A 22,667-nucleotide genomic window follows, 5' to 3' on the forward strand; every position below is an offset into this window, starting at 1 on the left:
ATATATTACTGAAAGAGAAGCATCAAATTTGAACAGATAAGTAAGTAGACAAGTGAGAGGGTTTTGTCAACATGGAGATCAGGAAAGATTTCCTGAGAAGGTTGAGCTTTGGGATTCTGATGGAGGTAAGATCAAGTGTTTTTATGGCCTAACTGTGAAGACTGAGGAAAAGTGGAAGATGGAATGCAGAGTTGAAATAACTGTTGAGGACCACTTTGGCTAGATCTTAGAGCAGTTGAAAGGGTGTGATATGAAGTAAGTCTGGAAAGCTAGACTGGAGGCTAAACTGAGAATTTTATATTTTATCCTAAAGGCAAAAGGAAACTGTTTAAGATTTTTTTGAGTAAGGGAGAAACATGCTTAGTCTGTATTTGTAGTATTAATAATTGGAAGGTCCTAGAATGATTTTATATATCATTTAATCACTTTTACAAAATAGAACATTTCAACTGTGTCCTGATTACTTGAACTTTCATTCAGGCAATGAAACTTTTAATGTTCTCAATAAGACAAATAATTTAAAAAGAAACTACATCCCACCCTACCATAAATTCAGAAATTCCAACATGTAAAAACCTGTTTTGAGCTATCTTGAGTTTTCACTTTTAGATGTAGAGAGTGGAGTTAGTGTTTTTGTTTTTTTTAAGCCTGCTATGTAATCATTTTTCTCTTGTATGAGACTTTTCAAGGTTGTGCTTTCTGAATTCAACTTTTCTTTGCACTTATAAAGTAAATTAACTACACAAACTTAAAAGTGCTAAGTGTTAGAACTCAACACCTCCAGTTCTTTGTTTTTAATAAGCCTACATAATTAACACCTTGAACTTTGTCTTATTTGCTTCTTTGAAAATATACAAAGCAGTATGATGCACATAATAGTGGCACCAGCAGTTAATATTTGCTTTTTAATTTTTAATATTAAATCACGAATGTTTTAGATGTTAAAGTTTGGCAGCTACTTTTAAATCTTGGCACTGAAGAGCAAGTAGATCTATGTTATATAGGGAGAAGGTTTAAAATATGAAGCAGTATGTACTTTGGATAAACACATACATGTAAGCCATTTTATTTAATATGAATATTTTGATTTTTTAATATAAGTATAGTTTTTGAAGTGCTATCTGTTGTGAGTAGAGAAAGCACCAGTTCTAATATAGACAGAGGATGTCAGCATAATTTATTAATGAATGAAATCTTAAACTTTTTGGTTTAGGGAGCCCTTTACATACTTAAAAATAATGAGGAGCCCCCAAATGATTTTTATTTTCAGGGATTATATCTATCCTCTTTTATCATATTTGATGCTACATTTTCTACTTTTTTTTTAGGTTTTTGTAAGGCAAACAGGGTTAAGTGGCTTGCCCAAGGCCACACAGCTAGGTAATTATTAAGTGTCTGAGACCGGATTTGAACCCAGGTACTCCTGACTCCAGGGCCAGTGCTTTATCCACTACGCCACCTAGCCGCCCCTCTCTTTTATCATATTTAAAGTTATAATCTTAGTACTATTATGGGAATAATTTTTATGGACCCTCTCAAAGATTCTCAGGGACCTTTGTAGGTTCTCTGACTACACTTTGAGAATCACTGAATTAAAAGCAAATGCCAAAGAAGCATAATAACATGTTAAGATTACTTTGTAAATCTTTTTTTCCTAATATAGCAAAAGATTAATATAAATTACCTTTTTCAAATCCACATCATCAGTAACAAGTGAAATTACCTTTTTTATAGAGCAATTGAAAAATACATAAAAAAGTTGGAGAATGTAGTACTCCTGTGTTTTACTAGATCATTTCCTTTTATGAGATGGTTTCCTTGTAAATCCAAAAGCATGGATGGGAAGAAAGGGACCATCTCCAAGCAAGACAGACTGGTCACAGTGGTAAAATTCTCATATGGGCTGGTTATTTGGTAAATATATTATTTCTTTGAGAATCAACAGGATTTTTTTTATTTTTGCTTTTGTTCTACTTTGAACAAATAAATACTATTGAGGTGCTGAATTTTTAAAAGACTGGTCCTGGGAGAGGGAGCAGCAGCTCTTATAAATTCTGGGTTTGGGAAGAAGCTTGAAAAATAAAACTATAATTTTTATGGTAATTTAGATCATTCACTTGACCTATGTATTTACTTTTTTTTGGTCTAATGGGAAATGACCATCAGGTTTACATTATAACCTAAACAGTTTAGGGGATAGGATAAAGGCTCACCATCCCAAGCTCTCAAGATGTTTTTAATCTATAAGTAAGAATGAATCCATGTGCTTTAGGATGCTTCTGCAGAGATGCTTTATTTTATATTCTTGGCAAAAGGAAAGTGTTTTATGATGAAAATTGAGATCATCTTGAAAGGAAATGATGTAGCTCAAAAAGAACTTTCTAGAAAAAACTAACATGAAAGAATGTGAAATTTATATATGTAAATGCACATGTATGCATTATATTTTATACATAAATGTGACAAATATTATTTCTCCACATATATGTGTTCATGGACATACACGTGGAAAAAGGTGGGGTAGGGAGCCAGCCCAATACAACAAACATGATTCTCCTTTGTGAAAAATGTTCTTCTATAAATTTGATACTTTTTTGTATTTTATAAACTAAAATGTAGTACTACATGCAACTAAGTTGACACATTTTTGACAATTGTACACAAAATTACTATTATCCAGTTTATGGGAGGGGTTAAGATTATGAATATGGAATTTCATAAATTTGTGTAAACATAGAGATGTGGGGAAGGATGTAGAGAGAAAGGTTTGGTTAGAATGGCATTTTTGAATATTAGATGTGATGGGGGACATATTCATGGTGGTTTGATTTTTTTCTAGAGTAGAAGGCAAGCCAGATTCTTTCTCTTTGACCTTGGAAAGAAATATAGAGTTAGTTGCACACTGCACATGGATGAAATACTCTTTAATAAAGTATTTTTTAAAGTGATTAAGCAAGCCACCCCTTGAGCTTTATTTTCTCTACTGTTACATGGAATAACCAGATTTAAAATGACTCAATCGTTACCTTTATAAATGTATTTTTATAGGATTCAAACCTCAACTATTAATTCAGTGCATAACAGAATTCTGTGGGTGTTTTTTTAACCGCCTTCCTGATAAACCCCAAGGACCAAAGAGAGTTACCCTTTGACAAAATAAATTTTTCCATAGATTTCTTTAATTCAAAAAGTCTTAGCTAGATTTCTTTATAGAAAAATATATAGGGAAAAATTAGAGGTGGGTTCTTTATCCCTTGTACATAGACCCTAAGCAGATATATGACTATATTTCATTTAGGTACAAAGTTCTCCTTCCCTTCTTCCTTTTCTAACCTCAGTCTTTGATTGCAAAATTCAAGGTTCCAGTAAATCCTGTTACAAATATGTTCATTCATTCTACATGTCCTGGTCCAATAGGACTCTTGGTTTCACAGACCTGTTTTTTTATGGTGGCATGTCATATTCAATAGAATCCTGCATGAAATATCATTCACTTAATCCTGACTCTTGGCTCCAAAGATGGATCTTTCTGGTGTACAACAGCCTAGTTTGTGTGTTTATTGTAGACTCATTCTCTTCTGTGTAGTATAATGGAGTAGGTGAACTTGGACTGGAGACTCCACAGTTTAGATCCCCCACTATCCAGCAAATTAGTTGACCTGGTAAATGATCCTTCCGTCCCTTTCCTCTTCTCATATTCCTTTTGAAGTGCTATGTTACCTTCCCTTTCCTTCCTCTACCAGCAGTATATATCTTGGTACTATACCTGGGGGTCTCAGGAAAAGCAGCATCTAGAAGGTTGCACTTGAATTGAGTCTGGGAGAAAAATGACTCCATGAGGTAAAGCAGAAATTATAGGAGAATGCGTTGTAGGCATAAGTGATAGTCATTGCAAAAGCATGATGATGGGCAATGGACTCTGGTATATGAAGAACTATGGTAGTCCCACTAGGAGAAAGGAACCAGGAGAAAGACACCAAAACTGACAAAAGAAAGGAAATGAGTTGTAGATACCTATTATGAGTATTGTGTCCCAATTCTACATTATCCCCTAAGTTAAATTTCACATCTTCCCTTAAGGCACACAATAGTTTCTTAATAAATGTTGGACTGAATTCTGCATGCTGATTCTTGAAGGTACCACTCTAGGAAACATTGTTCTTCTAGGACTAGAATGAATAAAACTAGAAGGAATTAAAGGGTATCTTAATCCCCAAATGTTTACAAAACACATATTTTGTGTTCCTAGCACCATACAGTGGAAGGAAATGGGCCACTGAATAAGCCTGTCTTGGTCCCTGCCTACAAGAAGCAGATGGTCTAGTGGGAGAGAAGATACACAAAAAACAGCAAAAAGGCAATACATGATAGAATATAATAAAGGGGTAGGTTTTTGTGGCACCAGTTTTTTTCCCCAGTAATACTAATGGTAGCTACTGTAATATAGTACTTTGAGGTTTAGTTTACAAATATCTCCTGTTATCTTTATAACAATCCTAAGAGATAACTTCTTTTATTGTTCTCATTCTATCAATGAAGAAGTTGAAGCAAACAGAGCTAAAGTGACTTGCTCAGAAAAGGTCTGAAGTTGGTATGAATTCAAGGATTTCCTGACACCAGGTCTGGCACTCTATCCATGGTGTCATCTAGAAGCCTCTATACAACAAGGAGTTGGGCTAGATGAATCTGATGGTCTTCTCCAGTGCCAACACTTGTCCCTGTGATTCTTAGTATTTATATAAGGTCAGGAGGGAGATAAATTCTTGTGGACTGGAGTTGGCAAGAAAGTTGGAAGGATTGCTCTAAATCATTACTTGTTAGAGAAATGCAAATTAAAGTTTTTCTGAGGTACCACCTCACACCTCTCAGACTGGTCAATATGACCAGAAAGGATAATGATCTTTGTTGGAAGGGTTGTGGGAAATCTGGGACACTAATACATTGTTGGTGGAACTGTGAACTCATCCAACCTTTCTGAAGAGAAATTTGGAACTGCACCCAAAGGGCAACAAAAATGTGCATACCCTTTGATCCAGCAATACCACTACTGGGTCTATACCCTGAAGAGATGATGAAACATGGTAAAAACATCACTGTACATAAATATTCATAGCAGCCCTCTTTGTGGTGGCAAAGAATTGGAAATCAAGTAAATGTCCTTCAATTGGGGAATGGTTTAGCAAATCGTGTATGTCATGGAACACTATTGTTCTATTAGAAGGAATTCAGGGAAGCCTGGAGGGATTTGCATGAAATGATGCTGAGCAAGATGAGCAGAACCATAAAAACACTGTACACCCTAACAGCAACATGGGGGTGATGATCAACCTTGATGGACTTGCTTATTCCATCAGTGCAACAATCGGACAATTTGGGGCTGTCTACAATGGAGAATACCATCTGTATTCAGAGAAAGAACTGTGGAGTTTGAACAAAGACCAAAGACTATTACCTTTAATTTAGGAAAAATACCTGATATTTTATTGTCTGATCTTGTTATCTCTTCTACTTTATGTTTCTTCCTTAAGGATCTGATTTCTCTCTCATCACGTTCAATTTGAATCAATGTATACCTTGGAAACAATGTAAAGACTGGCAAATTGCCTTCTGTGGGGGGTGAGGGAGGGAAGTAAGATTAGGGGAAAAATTGTACAACTCAAAATAAAAAAAATAATAAAAAAGAAAAAGAAAAAAGAAAGTTGGAAGGAAAAGGTAATTGAAGATGGATGTAGAACAGGGTGGGGACCTTTTTCTGCTAAAGGTCATTTGGATATTTATAATATCCTTCATGGGAGATACAAAATTGTCAACTTCAAACATTTTATTAATTCACCCCCCCAAAAAAAAAGCTCCTAGTTTTATTGAATTTCAAGTCCTGCCTGTGGTTGCTTTGGCAGTGTCAGACCAAATGATTTCTCAGGCAGTAGATAGAACACCTGGGTCTAGAGTTAGGAACACCCCATTCAAATCCAGCCCTAGACACTAAGTTGCTTAACCTATCTGCCTGTCTTCTCAACTTTAAAATGGAGACAACAATAACATCTACTTCACAGGGTTGTTATGAGATTAAATGAGGCAATATTTATAGATTCTTTAGCATATTAGGCACTTAATATATGTTTGTTTCCCTTTCCCCTTCAAAGTATATTTACTGCTAAATTGTAGCAAGGACAGGTACAAACATTTTTCCTCAGTTTTTTTGGGCATAGTCTTCACTTTATCATATCATATATCAAATAACCCTATTGCTACATAAAACAATTTCTTCATAACATTCAGGCCACCAAATTTACTTCCAAAGACTCCAGCTTTTAGATGCATCCTAATCTCTGCTCCCACTGGATTGTGGTCCTCAGGTCCCTCTTGATGACTTCAGTGTTGGCATAACCATGGGCTTCCTAAACTTGACAGTTTTATTCTCCTAATCTTTCTTTTTTTAAAAATTTTATTTATATAAGGCTAATGAGGTTAAGGGAGGTTAAGTAATTTGCCCAAGGTCATACAGCTAGGTAATTATTAAGTGTTTGAGATTAGATATGAACTCAGGTCCTCCTGATTCCAGGGTCGGTGCTCTATTCACTGGGCCAACTAGCTGCCCCCATCTTCCAACCTTTCTAAATCCTCAAGGTTGTACCCATCTCAAATTTCCATCCTAAAAGAAAGAGACAAAAAGAAAAAGAAAGAAAGTAAGAAAGAAAGTCAAAGTGTCAAAGAACAGAGGGTTGTATTCATAGGCCACATGTTGGCAACTATGATTGGGGAGGTCTTTGAAGCTATCTCTCTCCTCAAATGCCCCCTATGAAGAAAAGAACAAGAGCTTGCTGAATCCATTGTTATATTATCTTTCATATATTAAAATGTGCTATTTAATGGAAACTATTTATAATGTAGATGATCAAGATTTATATGGGGAATATCTAGTGACAAAACTTCCTTCTTTCAGTGCATATCTGTAATTTCTCTGTTCCTTCTAGTCTAATCTTTGCCTAGATTACTGAAGTTGTATCTTAACTAAGTCTCACAGACAGTATTTGCCAGACAATGGACTTGAACCCAGGTCTTCCTGCCAGATAGATAGAATAGGGTAGATAGAATAGAATAGGCTGCTTCCTCTATCTATTCTTTCACATTATTTCTCTTTTTAAAATTTATTTCTAGTTCTATTTCTACATATTTCTACATAAATATATCTAAACATGCACACATTTGTTTGAGAACTGTTCTTTACCCATTTAATGTGTAAGCTTATTTAACTGTAGTCCTGCTAGGCACTCTGTCCTATTCGCTGGGGATTAAGGCTACTCTGATATGGTTCTTTTAGAATATATTAGAATACATATGGCTATCATCTTACCATTATTGGCCTCTACCTTAATCCACTACAGTTATTTGGGTTAATAGTAGCCAGGAGTTCAAGAACCATTAAGATCCCACTACTAGGTTTAATATGCACCGTTTTATTAAAGCTGATGAGGTTTTAAAAAAAAGATCTAGAAAGTCAGTAACATAGTACAGGGGAAAGAACAGTAGATATAGAAGTGGGTTTGAACCCTATCTTCAACGCTCTCTAGCTGTATAATCTTGGATAAGTCACTTCATCTCTTTTGACCTCAATTTCTTCATTTGTAAAATGATTATTTTACAGATTATATCTGAAGTCTCTTCAATTTTTTTTGATTTATGTGTTTCTTTTTTTTAAGTTTTATTTATTTAAGGCAATGACTTGCCCAAGGTCATACCAGTAGTCAATTATTAAGTATTTGAGGCTGGATTTGGAGTCAGGTCCTTCTGACTCTAAGGCCAGTACTCTATTCCCCAGCACCACTTAGCTGCCCCCATTGTACCACCTAGCTGCAGGTGTATATGTTTCTTGAGTGATTTTCCCTGATCAATAGATGTCTAAATACTGACACTCATAATTTGTAACTGGAAAAATAAATGGACAACAGAAGCAACAATAGCAATAATGGTGATTAAAAATTCACATTTCTATGATGTTCCAGTGCTTCATCATTTTTAAATCATCATTATCATAACTAACTGTACTGATACTGCAAAATTTGCAAAGTGATTTTATATAGATCTTCTCACTTGTTCTCTATATTGATGGGGCCATTTTCAAAAATTCAGCAAGTAGATGAAGGCATAGAATAAGAATCTTAGCATTTTGCCACCATTGCAGAAATATATTCATTTTACCTGGATTTGTGCATTTTCATTCAAAGTTCAGGTTGAATACTTAAATGAACTGTGTGACTATGAAATGACTGAAGAACACCTTTCATTGGGTTATAATTTCACAAGACTAAAATTCCTTATGAATAAAAATCAGTGACTGACTGATTAAGAGATAATAAATATGAAAAAAGATTTTGGATAGGAAATGAATTAAGAAATTTTTTAAAAATTGTGAGTTGGGATGTGTATGGAACAGGATGTATTTATTACTATGTAGTATTATTATCCTAGAAAAATGTTCATAGCAATCTATGCTAATTTTTTGGGAATGTGGGTAATTAAATAGGTAAGGATACCAAATCACAAAACTGAAAGTGACTTCAAAGGTCATCTAGTTCAACCTATACTTGAATTTGAATCCCCTCTATGTATCTCATAGAAGTGGTCTTTCAGCTTTTACCAAAATATTTTCAGAGAGTGAACTAAGGTAGAATGGAAAGAGCAATGACTTTTGGTGTCAAAAGGCAGTTCAAAGGTATTAGTTTGAATCTGCTTCTGCCACTTATTGTCTTTGTGACTTTGGACATATTACTTAAACTTGCAGCATCAGTTTCTTCATCTGTAAATGAGAAGGTCCTTTTGAGCACTCAACTATGATTCTATTATCTTTATGTTTGAGTCACCCTGGCCTACTTTTAGATATTTGTAATTGTTAGAAAAGCTTTCTTATTTCCAAATGTATAAAAATGTAAAGGAGGTTTGCTTAGAAAAACAGGAATGGCAAGATGGGCTGTCATTTTGTGACTGACTAAGCTTTTTATTTGAGTAAAGTAGAAGCATGTTTGGGAAGTCTGGGGATGGGTGGGGCAGAGACATATTGGTATTCCCTTCGGGCTTTCCTTGCTGAGAGAATCTATTAAGTTGTGTGTGTGTGTGTGTGTGTGTGTGTGTGTGTGTGTGTGTGTGTGTGTGTGTGTGCACGTGCTTGTGCATGCACATACAATATTATGTGTAGGGTTTTTTCCATGGCAGCCTGTGATAGACTGTGTCTTTAGCTCTATAACCATCTGCAAGGGCATTGAGCATAACGTTTTTGAGAAAGAATTGCAAATCAATTACTATATGTTTTATGAAATTTTTTCCTTGAAAGATTTGATAGCATGGAACAGTACAGCTGTTATAAGCATTTTTGATTGAAGCCTAGAATTAATTAAATGAGTTTTGAACAAGGAAATCAGAGTTGGTTATCTGCTTAAAATTCTTTACATGCTGGGTATAAGTCTACCTGAAATATTTTACTAAGTTTTCATCACCCCCAGATCTTTAAATATACACCCTGAGGAGTGTAAACATTGTGAAGTTGTTTAGGCTTCTCTGTTTTTTTTTTTAAATATTTTATATTTAGGGCTACATCCAGATGATACAGATAAGAGAATCTGCTTGGACAAGCAATGCAGAGTGTCAAGGAAGGACAAGTCAAAAGAATCCATTTCCTTCCTTCTGTCCACTCTTGTGACCCTCCCTGCCTTTGCTGTTTGGGAGCTGGAGCAGTATTCCTTACTGTGCTGAAGTTTTGCCTTTGGAGCCACACCTGGATAGAGATATAAAATAAGAAGTCCATATATGTTTGTTATTAATAAGTAATTTGAATACTCACATTGTGTAATGTCTTCTGATTATCAAAAAGTTGTTCTCTTTTCTCTTTTGTTTTTTCCTAACTACTGACCCAACTTCTCTAAGCCAGAAATGTATTGTCCAGAGACACTTGAAATAATAATATAGCAATAATAATAATAATAATGATAATAATAATAATATTACATTTTTTACATTTTATAGTCTTTTGCAGTTTTTAATAGAATCTCTACAGACATTATCTCATTTGATCCTGTCAAGAGTCTTATGAGAATAGGCAGGGTAGATTTGTGAATGAAGCTCAGAGAAGTCAGGGTACCTCTGTTTATATAACTACAAAGTGGTAGAACTGAAATGAGGACCTTTCATCCTACTTCAGAGCCTTTTCCTATTGCACCATGCTTTTCAGAGAATGGGCATAGCCCAACCAAATAGGTGAACTTTTTCTTGATCTGGATGGGGACCCCAGATTTCACAATAGGAATATCTAGTTCTCCTCTCCTCCATTTCCAGCATCATTTTAAGTATCAAAACCTTCCAATATTGAATATAGCTCCTTGAGAGCAGAAATTTGCTTTCTTATATTTGGTGTAGTTCCTGGGACAGATAAGTATTCCTCCCTCTATGTGGGATCCAGCATGAGAGGAAAGGATCTAGGTCAATCCATATATTTTAATAGTGAGAAACCTGAGGTCTTTATCCACCCCTGCAGCTTAACTAAGAACCACATTTGATAATGGAATTAGAGTCAGTTCAGAAGAAAGAAAATCTGGGTTTACTTTATTTTGCATAGGTATAAGTCCACTAAAATCAAATTCTCTTCATTTGGGGGAATGTCTGGAAATGGTTTTAAACTGAAGAAAATATTTTTAATTATTCCCAAAGGAAGGTGGGTTGGTTTTTTTAAAAATGTGTTTCCATATAACCCGAACTCTGATACTTACTAGTTGTGTCCTTAATGAAATAAACTTCACTCTGAATTTGCTTTCTCATCTCTAAATTAATTGATTATTAAGGCCTATGTCAGTTCTAAAATGCTGAAATTCTATAATCATAATGTTTTTTCTTATCACCTCCCTCACTATCAATATATACTTTAGCACAAAAGTACCTTGATATTTTCTATGTTGTTCAGTTATTTTGAATTGTATCTGATTCTTCATGACCCTATTTGGGGTTTTCTTGGCAAAAATACTGGGGTAGTTTGTCATTTTTTTCTCAGTTATTTTACAAATGAGGAAACTTTAAGTGAAGTGACTTGTCCAGGTTTACTCTGCTAGTAAGTGTCTGAGGTTGGATTTGAACTCTGGTCTTCCTATTCCAGGCCTGATATTCTATCTCCTGTGTCACCTAGCTATCAATGCCTAATATAACTGAATCTTATTCCTTATATTGCTGATCTAAAAGTGGTAACAAATGCCACATTTAAAAAAAATTCAGTTTCCATCCTGCTTTGTTGTGGTGCTCATCTTTGATTTTTTGCACCAAGTTTTATGCTTAACAGTAAAGCTTTGGTATTTACTTCCACAATGTAGAATGAAAAGTCCTCAATTTAGAGACAAAAGACCTAGATTCAAATCTTGATTATTACTGTTTAATTGTGTGACTTGGGGTAAACCAATTTACTGTCTGGAACCCCTGACTTTTATTCTGTTAAAATGAAGATAGTAATGTGTGTCCTATCTACCTCATATTAGTGTTATAAAGTAAAATGAATTTGTCACCAGAAAATATTATATAAATGTCAGTTATTAATTTGAGACTTTTAGAAGTTAATTTTTAATATAGATTCTTTTAGCTCTCAATGTTTATCAGTTTTTCATCATGTAAAATGAGGAATACTAGTTATCTGGTAATATCAGGAAATAAACCACTGAACACTTGACCAAGTGTGTTTGTGTGTGTGTGTGTGTGTGTGTGTGTGTGTGTGTGTGTGTGTGTGTGTGTGAATGTGTTTGAGTAACTGATAGGAAATGTTGGTTAAAAGATACAGTAACTCAAATATTTTGCAACAACAAAAACTACAACCTCTTTTTGGTGGGAAAATTTCATGTTCCCAAACTGGAGAAAGGAGGAGGAAATGAAACCGATCAACTCAGTTAATTCTGATGAACTCTATTCATTTATTTATTTATTTTAGTGTTTTTTTTTTACAAGGCAATGGGGTTAAGTGGCTTGCCCAAGGCCACACAGAATTCATGTGAACTCTAGACCAAAAGTTCATGGAATCATGAAAACACAAAATTCAAGGGACCCCAGAGACCACCTCTTCTAACTTCTACCTGAGGAAGGATCCTCTTTAGAGCATTCATGGACATGTGGTTGGCCCATCCTCAACTTGAAAATCTCTAGTGAAGGGGAAGCCACACTACCTTCCAAGACAACCTCTACCATTCTTGATGATTATTATTGGGAAGTTTTTCCTTAAATCAACCCCCAACTATCATGCTTAGTTCTCAAGCATGGTTAAGCAAAATCTGTCTATTCTCTCTTCCATATTATTGTCATTTCATTCATAGTTCTTTCAACTGATCTTTATGTGGCATAAATTTAAGTCCCTCACTCTCTTGATTGCTGCCCCTTTCAGAGCTTAATAGCTTATCAACTTTCACACCTGAAATAGTGCACAATACTAGATAAATAGTGTGCAATCTAGATTTGTTTTATCAGAACAGATCCCAGTGACACTATCACTTTCCTAGTCTTGTAAATAAGTATACTTTAAGATTACATCAGGTTTTTTGACCACCATAACATATCTTTGGGATCAAAGTACAATTTGTAGACTTTCTTACTTCTCAACTTTTTTCAGAAAACTATTTTTGAATTGTCCTTAGATAAAATCAAATGACATTTTAAAAAAATTGTTTCATTAGCTATATTTATTGTAGCAAAAGTGAGGAAAATCTAAAGGTAAAGATGATAGTTAAAAGTGACTTTTACATGCTATGCATTTTGTTAACTTTACTAGGGTTCATTTATAGATGTGGCATCTTTCGAATGCCATAGAGAAAAATGTCATAGGTGTGGCATTATTAAGGACACTGATGCTGGTAGATACTTTATTTAATTACAAAGTAATGTTACAAATATTTCAGGTGGATCCGGATATTTCATTGGTTAGATCTTGTAAGAACAAGCTTAGTAAGAATGTTGTAACCTATTTAGCAGTCTTGAAAAATGTAGGTTTTTAAATTTGTTAAACCAAGTAGCTTTTTTGGTTGCTCTGTGGTTCTGGGGCTAGACTCTTTACAGGCATGGCAGACTGGGTATGCTGCTCTGTAATAGTCATTTTCCTTTTTTTTTTGTTTGCCTTTTTAGCATTTAAATAAATCACCAAGACTTAATGTGACACGGTAATTATAGACATTTATTTCACATCTGGAGAAAGCATAAGGCAGATGTGTCACCCCCTCCCAAATTATTATTTGCTGAGCATCAAATGGGGGTGGATATTGCTGGGTGTGAAATGTTTGCTGTCTTTGGCTGGGGTTGAATTATGCAGCTGTGTGTGTATGTGTATTTTTTTCCCATCTGCAACTGAGATAATTTCCAGACCCTCAAATTATGGGGAGTTGTGTGGGTGGTTGTGTGGGAGGAAGGGATAAATAATTAAGAGAAATTCTTCACTACCAGAAAGAATTTTTAAGAAATTAGCAACCCTTTCCCAGGTACTCAGTAACTGAAGCCTGAAAAGTCCTCTTAGATGTGAAAAATTTCCTGCGATATGGCAACAGTGGAATAGATAGGAATAACTGAAATCCACTACATAAACTATTGTTTGCAACTGTTAGTGACTTCAGGTGATGGCATTTCCCTTAATTGTTCCAAGGAAATAGGCCCCTTTAAGGGGGTCTTGAAAGCTGGAGAATGTTTCATGAAGAAAGAGGACATTTGAAAGAGCACTGCAGTTGGAGGTTGCAATTTGACACATTCTCAGTGTTCCCTCTTCTGTAGAGTAAATAGGTGACTGCTCAAGAAGAAACATGGACAAGTGTGCTGATGTCATCTCAGTAAATTAACTCAGAAATTGTGTCATTTTGATTCCTGGTATGTTTGTGAAATCTTTGAGATAAGGAGAGTCAGGAAGTTTTCTTCTCCAGTTGTTGAAGTCCTAGTAATAGTTTACATATATTATATTATCTCATTTTACTCTACCCAACAACCTGGTGTCATTATGATTATCCCCTAGTTACAGAGACTGAGAATAAATAAATGATGTGTCAATGGCAAGTATACATCTGAGATAAAATTTGAACTTGGAACTTCCCAACTTCCAGTCCAGTTCTACTGACTATGCCATCTAACTGGATCTACTTTAGCTAAGGAGGAAAACTCCCCAACAATTCCACATCCTCCTGTCTTAAATATTAGACTCTGGATTCACTCAAGGTGACCCTTTGCTCCTTGGAAGGAGTTGACTGAGAGCTGAGAATGCTGGCAAAGTCATAGTATTCACTACTGCTTTAAAATATGAACCTAAGGGTTAGATCCTTTTCTTTTCCATCAAAAACTTCCCTTGAGACATCTTTTGGGGGAAAACCCAGGAACTGAGAACCAATATTATCACATCCAAGGGATATTGGTGATAAAGGACTAGTTTTCTACATGCTGTCCTAAACTGTTATCAGATGTCCCAGATTTAACCTCATCTGAACTGGGCTTTTGCCTTTATTGAACTGGCATATTTGAACAATAGAGTATGGTATGGGGCCTCTTAATAACAAAGGAGATGTGGGTTATGAGGTGAGGCTTCAGTTTTAATAAAGACTAATCATATGGCTTCCCTTTTTCCTATTAATTTTCTGTGTTGTTTGCTGAGCAAAATTCTTTCCTACATATATATATGAGAAGGGTTCTTCCCCTCACCCCCATTATTTAATATGGGGACATTGCTTCACTTAATTAAACATAAGACCAATAAAGGCAAGATATTGGAGCAATGCACTTTCACCTTTATTTACATTTTTCTGGTGTTTTCTCTTTTTGGTATCAGTCTGCTGAAAGAAGACCCAAGTTTTTGTAACAAATAGAGCAGAAAATGACTTAAACACAAGGAGATAAGAAAATAAGGAACTAAGCCAGGAACCAAATTGGAGTTTGGAATCTTCCCCTTTTCCCAAGCGCTTATTAATTTATCTTTCCCTATAGAATGAAAAGAAAAGAAATTTAAAAGCAAAGAAAAAGAACTTTCAAAAGGAAGTCAGGGAAACTGCTGATGGAGAAACCTACTATTGACTGAATCATATCTGGTATATCTAAGGTCAAAGTTGGCTAGATTCATATGTGGAAAAAATAAAAGTAGGGACCTTGGTTTTTTTAGCCTGAGTGGTAGAACAGTAGGGGCTGCTTGGGCCCAACCAAAACAATGTCACACATTCTTTTGTTCACTCCCCAAGCCTGTCCAATTGTTTTGTATAACCCAAAGAGAAAATTTTACTTCTCCAGTAGGAAACCAGTCTTTTTTCCAAGTAGAGTTTCTAGTTAGTTAGCATTTTTTAAGACTTTCAACTTCATTTCTTCCAATATTTGAAAACTGTCCATTTTTTAAAATAATGTTGAATATGTTTGAAGAGTATTTTAGAGAGGTGGCATGGTTTAGCCCTGCTATGTGCTAGACTCTCCTCAAGGAGTTTTTCAATTATGTGAGATATAGTTACAGGTTTATACTAAATATTTACAAGTTAACTATGATGTAGTTATTTTGTGGGGGGAGGGGGGGGTGTTAGATATCCTGCTTTCTTCCAGGCATTGGGGACATCTACTCTGAAGGCACAAGAAATAAAAACAAGCACAGAGATAAGAATTAAAGCTATGAGGGAGAAACAGCTAGGTGACTGGAGAGTCAGATTAAAGTGTAATAGGCTAGAAGGGTAGTTTGTGGGCAAGGTTATGAAGAGGATTACAAGCAACAGAGGAGTAGTTTATATTTGATTCTCAGGAGCCACCAGAATTAATTAATAAAGGAGTGATGTGGTCATACCCATTCTTTAGAAAATAATTTTGGTAGCTATGAGATGGATGTACTATTGGAAAAGGAGAGAGATTTGAAGCTGTTACTAGGCTGTTTCAAAAGACTAGAAGAGAGGTGATGAAGGTTTAGAGTAGGGTGGGGTTGCATGTATATGTTGAATGAAGGGGATGATGGGTGAACAATTACTGATGCAAGACTGAGGGAGTTTTAGGAATTTATCTACTTTAGTGAATGCATATTTTTAAAAATCTCATCCAAGCCTCCACTTCACAGATTGTCAACATAAGATACTCCTTATAACATCTTCCCTGATTTCTCAGCCCCTCTTCTCACCCTCACTGCTCAAAGAACTCACATCTCTCCTTCCTCTCATTGCTTTAAAGCAACTACATATAGAATATTTCCCTCATTATTTTGTTGTTGTAGTATGGCATCCTGCTCTTCTTGATCCCATGGGCCAAAAAAACCCTTGGTATTTTATTGATGTAGATACTTAAGAGGTTTGCCATTTATTACCATTTCCTTTTTCCTATAGATTAAGGCAAACAGAAGTTAGATGACTTGCCTAGGGTCATACAACTATTCTGAGGTTACATTTGAACTCTAGTCTTCCTGATTCTAGACCCAGTGCACTATCCATTGAGCCATCTAACTGCTTTCTCCTTTTTCTCTTATTTGCTTCTACTTCTTATCTCTTGTTAAAGCTCCTTGAGGGCAAGGTGTTTAGATATTTTTACTTTTGTGTTCCCCACCCTTTTGAGCCTATTAGACACTTTTGTACTTGAGAGGAGCCAAGAAGAATCTGTATTACTTTGAATATGTATATGGTAAGTGTTTGTGAGCAAAGGACAGTTCTTAAGATTATCCTTTAAATTCATCTCAAATGGTGTTAGAAGTCTACTTTAAAGATTCTTTATCCTTTTTGTTTCCTCACTCTGCCCCTAGGTTGAAATAAGTAGAATTTTACACATTTTTACCTTTGTTCCAAATAGATTTGCTAAAAGAAGGAAATGAAAAGCAGACCAGGATGCTATTCTTCAGATTTCTTACTCTTCATATGTAATGTATGTAAACTTTGAACAGTCAGTTTCTTTGTTAGGGATTGACCAAGAAGTATTTCTCAGCACTTGCTTAAAAAAGGAAAAAAAATTAAAGAGATGGTGGATTTTGTCTCATCTACTGTCTTTTACTGTCTAGTCTATCCACAGGTTAAGCATTTGATTTAGTTGAGTGAGGACCTTTGTTGTGACATGTTGAAGCATTCTGCTGATCTCACTTCATAATTAGCACTTCATTCATGTTCTCCCTTACCTGAAAGGGGAAAAATACACATGCATTTAAGAAGGGAAATACATACACATTTTTTACAATACAAATATATATGTATAAATACACACTTTAAAAACTAATACAAAAAAAATGAAATTAAAAAGTCTAGGAAACTGCTGAAAAGGGACATCTGGTACCAATCAAATAATATCTAACAATTCTTGACTCTCTGGGATCAATGATGACTAGAACAGTATTTGAAAAAAAAGAAAACTTGGTATTTTGGTTTTAAGTTCACTAGTTGGTACATTGGTACAGTGCTTCTAACCCTCAACAGTCTTTAAATTTTTTTTAACATTTTATTTCATCCTTTTCTTTATCTCTTCCCTCCCTCCCACCACCTCCCTAAAATGGTAGACAACCAGACATAGGTTATACATGTGCAATTATGTAAACATTTCCATATTAGTCATTTTGTACAAGACTTGAATAAAAGAAAAATATTGAAAGAAAGTGAAAAATAGCATGCTTCAGCTGTATTCAGTATCAGTTCTTTCTCTGGAGGCAGATATCTTTAGTCCTTTGGGATTGTCTTGGATATTGCTGAGAATAGCTAAGTCATTCACAGTTTTTCATCAGATAATAGCAAATGATAATTGCTGTTACTCTGTACAGTGTTCTAATTCTGTTCACTATCAGTTCATTTAAGTCTTTCCAGTTTTTTTGAAATCATCCAGCTTATAGTTTCTTACAGTACAATAATATTCCATTACAATCTTATATTATAGCTTATTTATCCATTCCCAGATATCCCTTTGATTTTCAATTCTTAGATACCACAAAAAGAACTGCTGCAATAGGAGCAGCTAAGGAGCACAGTGAATGGCACACAGGCCCTGGAGTCAGGAGGACCTGAATTCAAATTTGACCTGAGACACTTAATAATTAATGACTTAGCTGTGTGACCTTGGGCAAGTCATTTAACCCCACATTGCCTTGCAAAAAACAAATAAACAAAAAAGAACCGCTATAAATATTTTTGTACAGATAATTTCCCCTCTTTTTGCATGTCTTTGTATTGTTAGTAAAAAATGTAACTGACAAAAGATTCAGAGTGAACATGAAAACATTCATGTAAAAAGCCAACTCTGACCCAGAAGAAATTTTAGGGACTAAAAGGTATATATAAATATTGCTCTTTCATATATATATATATATATTATATTTATGTATATAGCTAGATCTATCTATATTGAGAGACAGACAGACAGAGAGAGAGAGAGAGAGAGAGAGAGAGAGAGAGAGAGAGAGAGAATATGTATGTGTGTGTGTGTGTTGGGGGGGGTGTAGTATAGCAGAAGCTAAGGGGGGGGAAAAAAGAGTAAAGGCAGTTGGAAGTCAACTGCAGCAATACATCAGTGACATAAGCAGCCATGAGAGGATGAGCAGTAAGGAAAGGTATAGGACCATGAGAAGTTTACCTTGAGGATCATACTTCCCAAGAGTGAGCTAGCTTCACCCTACAAACAAGCAGAGGATAAGTAGTAAAGTAGGGCATAGGAGTGTGAAGTAGCTTTGGAGAAGCCCAGTCTACAGCTGCCCTCCCAAAGGAAGACTGAAGAGTAAGTGAACTTTTAAAGGTGCAGGAAGAAAAGGTCATTAGGTATGTTTTGATGGCAGCAATAACTCCGAGTGGGGAACAGAAAATTAGGGATATGTAGATGAGGTGTGGTAGGTCAAAGACTTAATTCTTTGGGGTTAAGGAAGGTATCCATTGTTTTGTTGATAGGGTCTTGTTTTGTGCCTGGGGACAGGGATTTACCTTGAGTCTTTGCCAGGAAGGGCCAAGGTACAAATTAGAAATTTATTGACCCCTTAGCTGGTCAGTGTTAATGTAAGGTACATGATCAGTGCAGAGGAAACAGATTGATTAATTAATAGAACATATCTCTCATAACATTTCCTCTGCTTCATTTGCGATAGAGATTGCTGGAACAAAGGACATGCACGATTTTATGACCCTTTGAGGATAGTTCCAAATTATTCTCCAAAATAGTTATATCAATTCATAACTCTATCAACAGTGCATTAGTGTTCCAATTTTTCCACATTCTCTCCTACATCCAACGGTTTCCTTTTCTGTCATATTAGCCACATTGATAGTGTGAGGTGAAGCTTCAGAGTTAATTTACATTTCTCTAATCAATAGTGATTTAGAACATTTTTTAACATGACTAAAGATAGATTTGATTGCTTTGTCTGAAAACTACCTGTTCATATGCTTTGACCACTTATCAGTTGGAGAATGATTTGTATTTTTATAAATTTGACTCAGTTCTCAATTTATTTGAGAAGTGAGGTCTTTATCAGAGATACAAAATTTCCTCTTCCCCCCCAAGTTTCTGCTATCCTTTTAATTTTAGTTGATTGGTTTTGTTTGTGTAAAAACTTTAAAATTTTACACAATCAAAATAATTTATTTTATATTTTGTAATGCTTTCTGTATCTTCTTTGATCCTAAATTCTTTCCTTACCTATAAATCTGACAGATAAACTCTTCAATGCTCTCTTAATTTACTTGTGAAATGACCCTTTATATCTAAATCATGTACCCATTTTGACCTTTTCCTCATTTATGCTGTGAAATGTTGGTCTATGCCAACTTTCTGTCTTACTGGTTTTTGGTTTTCTCAGCAGTTTTTATTAAATAATGAGTTTCCAAAAGACTGACTCTTTGGGTTTATCATATACTAGATTGCTATGACCATTTACTATAATATAATTTGTACCAAATCTGTTACACTGATCCCCTCCCTCACTTCTACTTCTACTATCAGATTGTTTTGATAATTACTGCTTTATGATACAGTTTGAGATCTGACTAGACCACCTTTTTGTGACTTTTAAAATTGATTCTCAATATCCTTGAAGTTTTGTTTTTCCAAATGAATTTTATTATTTTTTTCTAGCTCTATCAAGTAATTTTTTTAATCATTTGGTATGGCACTGAATAAATAGATTAATTTAGGTAGAATTGTCATTTTTATTATTTTGACTCATCTTACCCATGAACAATTAATATTTTCCCAGTTGTTTAGATCTGACTTTGAAATTTCTCTTTCTCTTGCTGCTGGTCTTTGTTGGTCATATAAAGAACTAATGATCATTTATGTGAGTTTATTTTGTATCCTGCCACTTTGCTAAAGTTAATAATTTTAAGTAGTTCTTTAGTTTGCTGCTCTTGGACCTCATTCCCCTCTCATCACAGTCAGATAGACCTTTCCAGCTGGGCTGATAAGCTGCTTTCCTGCTTCTAGATCAATTCTTTTTTTTTTTTTTTTAACAATAAGGCAGTGGGGTTAAGTGACTTGCCCACAGTCAGGAATTATTAAGTGTCTGAGGTCAGATTTGAATTCAGGTCCTCCTGACTCCAGGGCCCATGCTCTATCCACTGTGCCACCTAGCTTCCACCTCTGGATCAATTCTGAGGTGATTTTCTAGATGAGAATTTCAGAGGACTTCAGAGTTACTTCTCACTCTACTATTTTGGCACTGGAAGTCTCCAGATGTCTTTACATTTATTAACTCTGATGCTATAGTAAAATATTATATTATTTTCATATTCCAACATTTGTTCAACTTTCCCCCAAATTATGGGTACATACTTGTTTTTAGTTCTTTAAAACTTTAAAAATTTTGCTATAGATATTTTTGGATATATGAGAACTGCCCCGTCTTTGACTACCTTGATCAAAGATATACTTAATATTGAGTGGCTTGTTCAGGCATGACTGACTCTTCGTGATCCCTTTTGGGGTTTTCTAAGCAAATATATTGGACTTGTTTCCCTTTTCCAGTTCATTTTATAGATGAGAAAACTGAGACCAACTGGGTTATATGACTTGCTCAGGGTCACACAGCTAGTAAGAAGAGTCTGAAGTCAAATTTGAACTCAGATATTTTTTTTTTACTTCAGGGTCAGAGTTTTATCCATTGAGCCAGTTTGTAATATACTTGTGATTAGTTTGCATTTCTTATGAAAACTGTCTTATGATTCTTAACATTGATCTGTTGGGGCAATGGTCCTCCATCTGTATGTATGTATATATGTGTTCATATATGTTATATATATATATATATGCAAGTATGTTCACCATATTCAGTCAGTTAGATGGTACATTGGCTAGAGAAGTGAGTTTGGAGTCAGGAAGACCTGCTTTCAAATACGTCTTCAGACACTTATTGACTGTTGATCTTGTGCAAGTCACTTAAGCTCATTTATAATAATAATACCTATATCACTGGATTGTTGTGAAGATCAAATGAGGTATCTGTGTAAAATGATTTCCAAACTTTAAATTGCTTTGTGAATTTTGGCTATTATTATCATTTGATATTTTATTTACATCAATAGTCCTCATATATCTTGGAGATCAGTCCTTTATCAAAGATATTTGCTGCAATCATCCCCCCACCCCCAATTATAAAGTTGTTTTATTCTAGTTGTATTGATTTTTCTCTTGAAGAAGCTTTTAAATTTTATTTAATAAAAACTGTCTATATTGTGTCTTTTAAATTCCCTTAGATTCACTATTTGCTTTAGTTCTTCCTATAGCCAAATATCATAAAAAGGTACCTCCTTCCATTCTCCTATAGTATAATGCTTTTATTTACATGTATTTGTGACAGTCATATCTATCCTTTTCTCAATATATGTTTCTCAACACGTGATTAAAAATTTCTTAAATACCAAAATGCCCCATCTGGTCTTGGGCCAGGGTTTGGTGAGGAACTTGGTTGTGCCTTCTCCTGAGAAAGGAGGAGAGGAAGGGATAAAGTAACAGAGAAATTGTTGTTCCAATTCAGTTTGGGCATGCAATTCAATTCAATTACACAAGTATTCATTATGTAATGAGCTAATGCAGAGACAAGTTGTCCTGGTAGTAAGCTATAAAGGGCCAGAGGCAGAAGACAGTTATCCTAACCAGAAGCTAATGTAGAGTCTAAGAATAGATTGACAAAAGGTGAAGTCCATGCTTTCTTCTGAGTATAGTGCACAGGATGGAAGAGAGGACCTTTCACTACTTCACTAGTAGGTCCCTCAGTTATTGAGCCCATTGCATAAAACAATGTAAATGTTTAGCCCAGGCTTATATTTTCTGTCCTGACCCCCCATCTATTATCTGGGGGTGGGGGGAATTCTCTTCTCTTTGTTGTCATTAACTTTCAAAGAATCTATAATGACAAGTTCACCAACATCCTTGTCAAGTAAAGTTTTCTCTGCATTATTGTCATCCCTTATTATGCTTTAAGAAATTCATAAGATGGTAAACAAAATGTCATGGAATATAGCTCTAGATAAGTAATTAATTTTAATATTAATGATGTTGATACTTAGGCTTCTTGTAGTACACATGCCCCTTTTTTGTTAAGGATATCATAAATATAGCCCCATACAATTAAGTTTTTAAGTCAATATATACCAAATCCATAAATTTTAATTCAGTGAGATTCATTTTGAATAAATGCTCATAAAGAAGCCTACTGTTGACTACTGTTCTTAACATTTCTATTTCTGTACACTGAGGAGATAGAGAAATGAATTTTAGGA

At 35.0% G+C, this 22,667-nt stretch overlaps 1 protein-coding gene across 2 annotated transcripts in view; it reads left to right on the plus strand.

Moving 5' to 3' along the window:
- SASH1 (SAM and SH3 domain containing 1) overlaps positions 1–22,667 on the plus strand; it is a 471,174-nt gene that overhangs the window by 278,741 nt on the left and 169,766 nt on the right. The gene's annotated exons all lie outside the window — the stretch shown is intronic.

Source organism: Macrotis lagotis, chromosome 5 (genome assembly GCF_037893015.1).
Source record: "Macrotis lagotis isolate mMagLag1 chromosome 5, bilby.v1.9.chrom.fasta, whole genome shotgun sequence".
Taxonomy (NCBI): domain Eukaryota; kingdom Metazoa; phylum Chordata; class Mammalia; order Peramelemorphia; family Peramelidae; genus Macrotis; species Macrotis lagotis.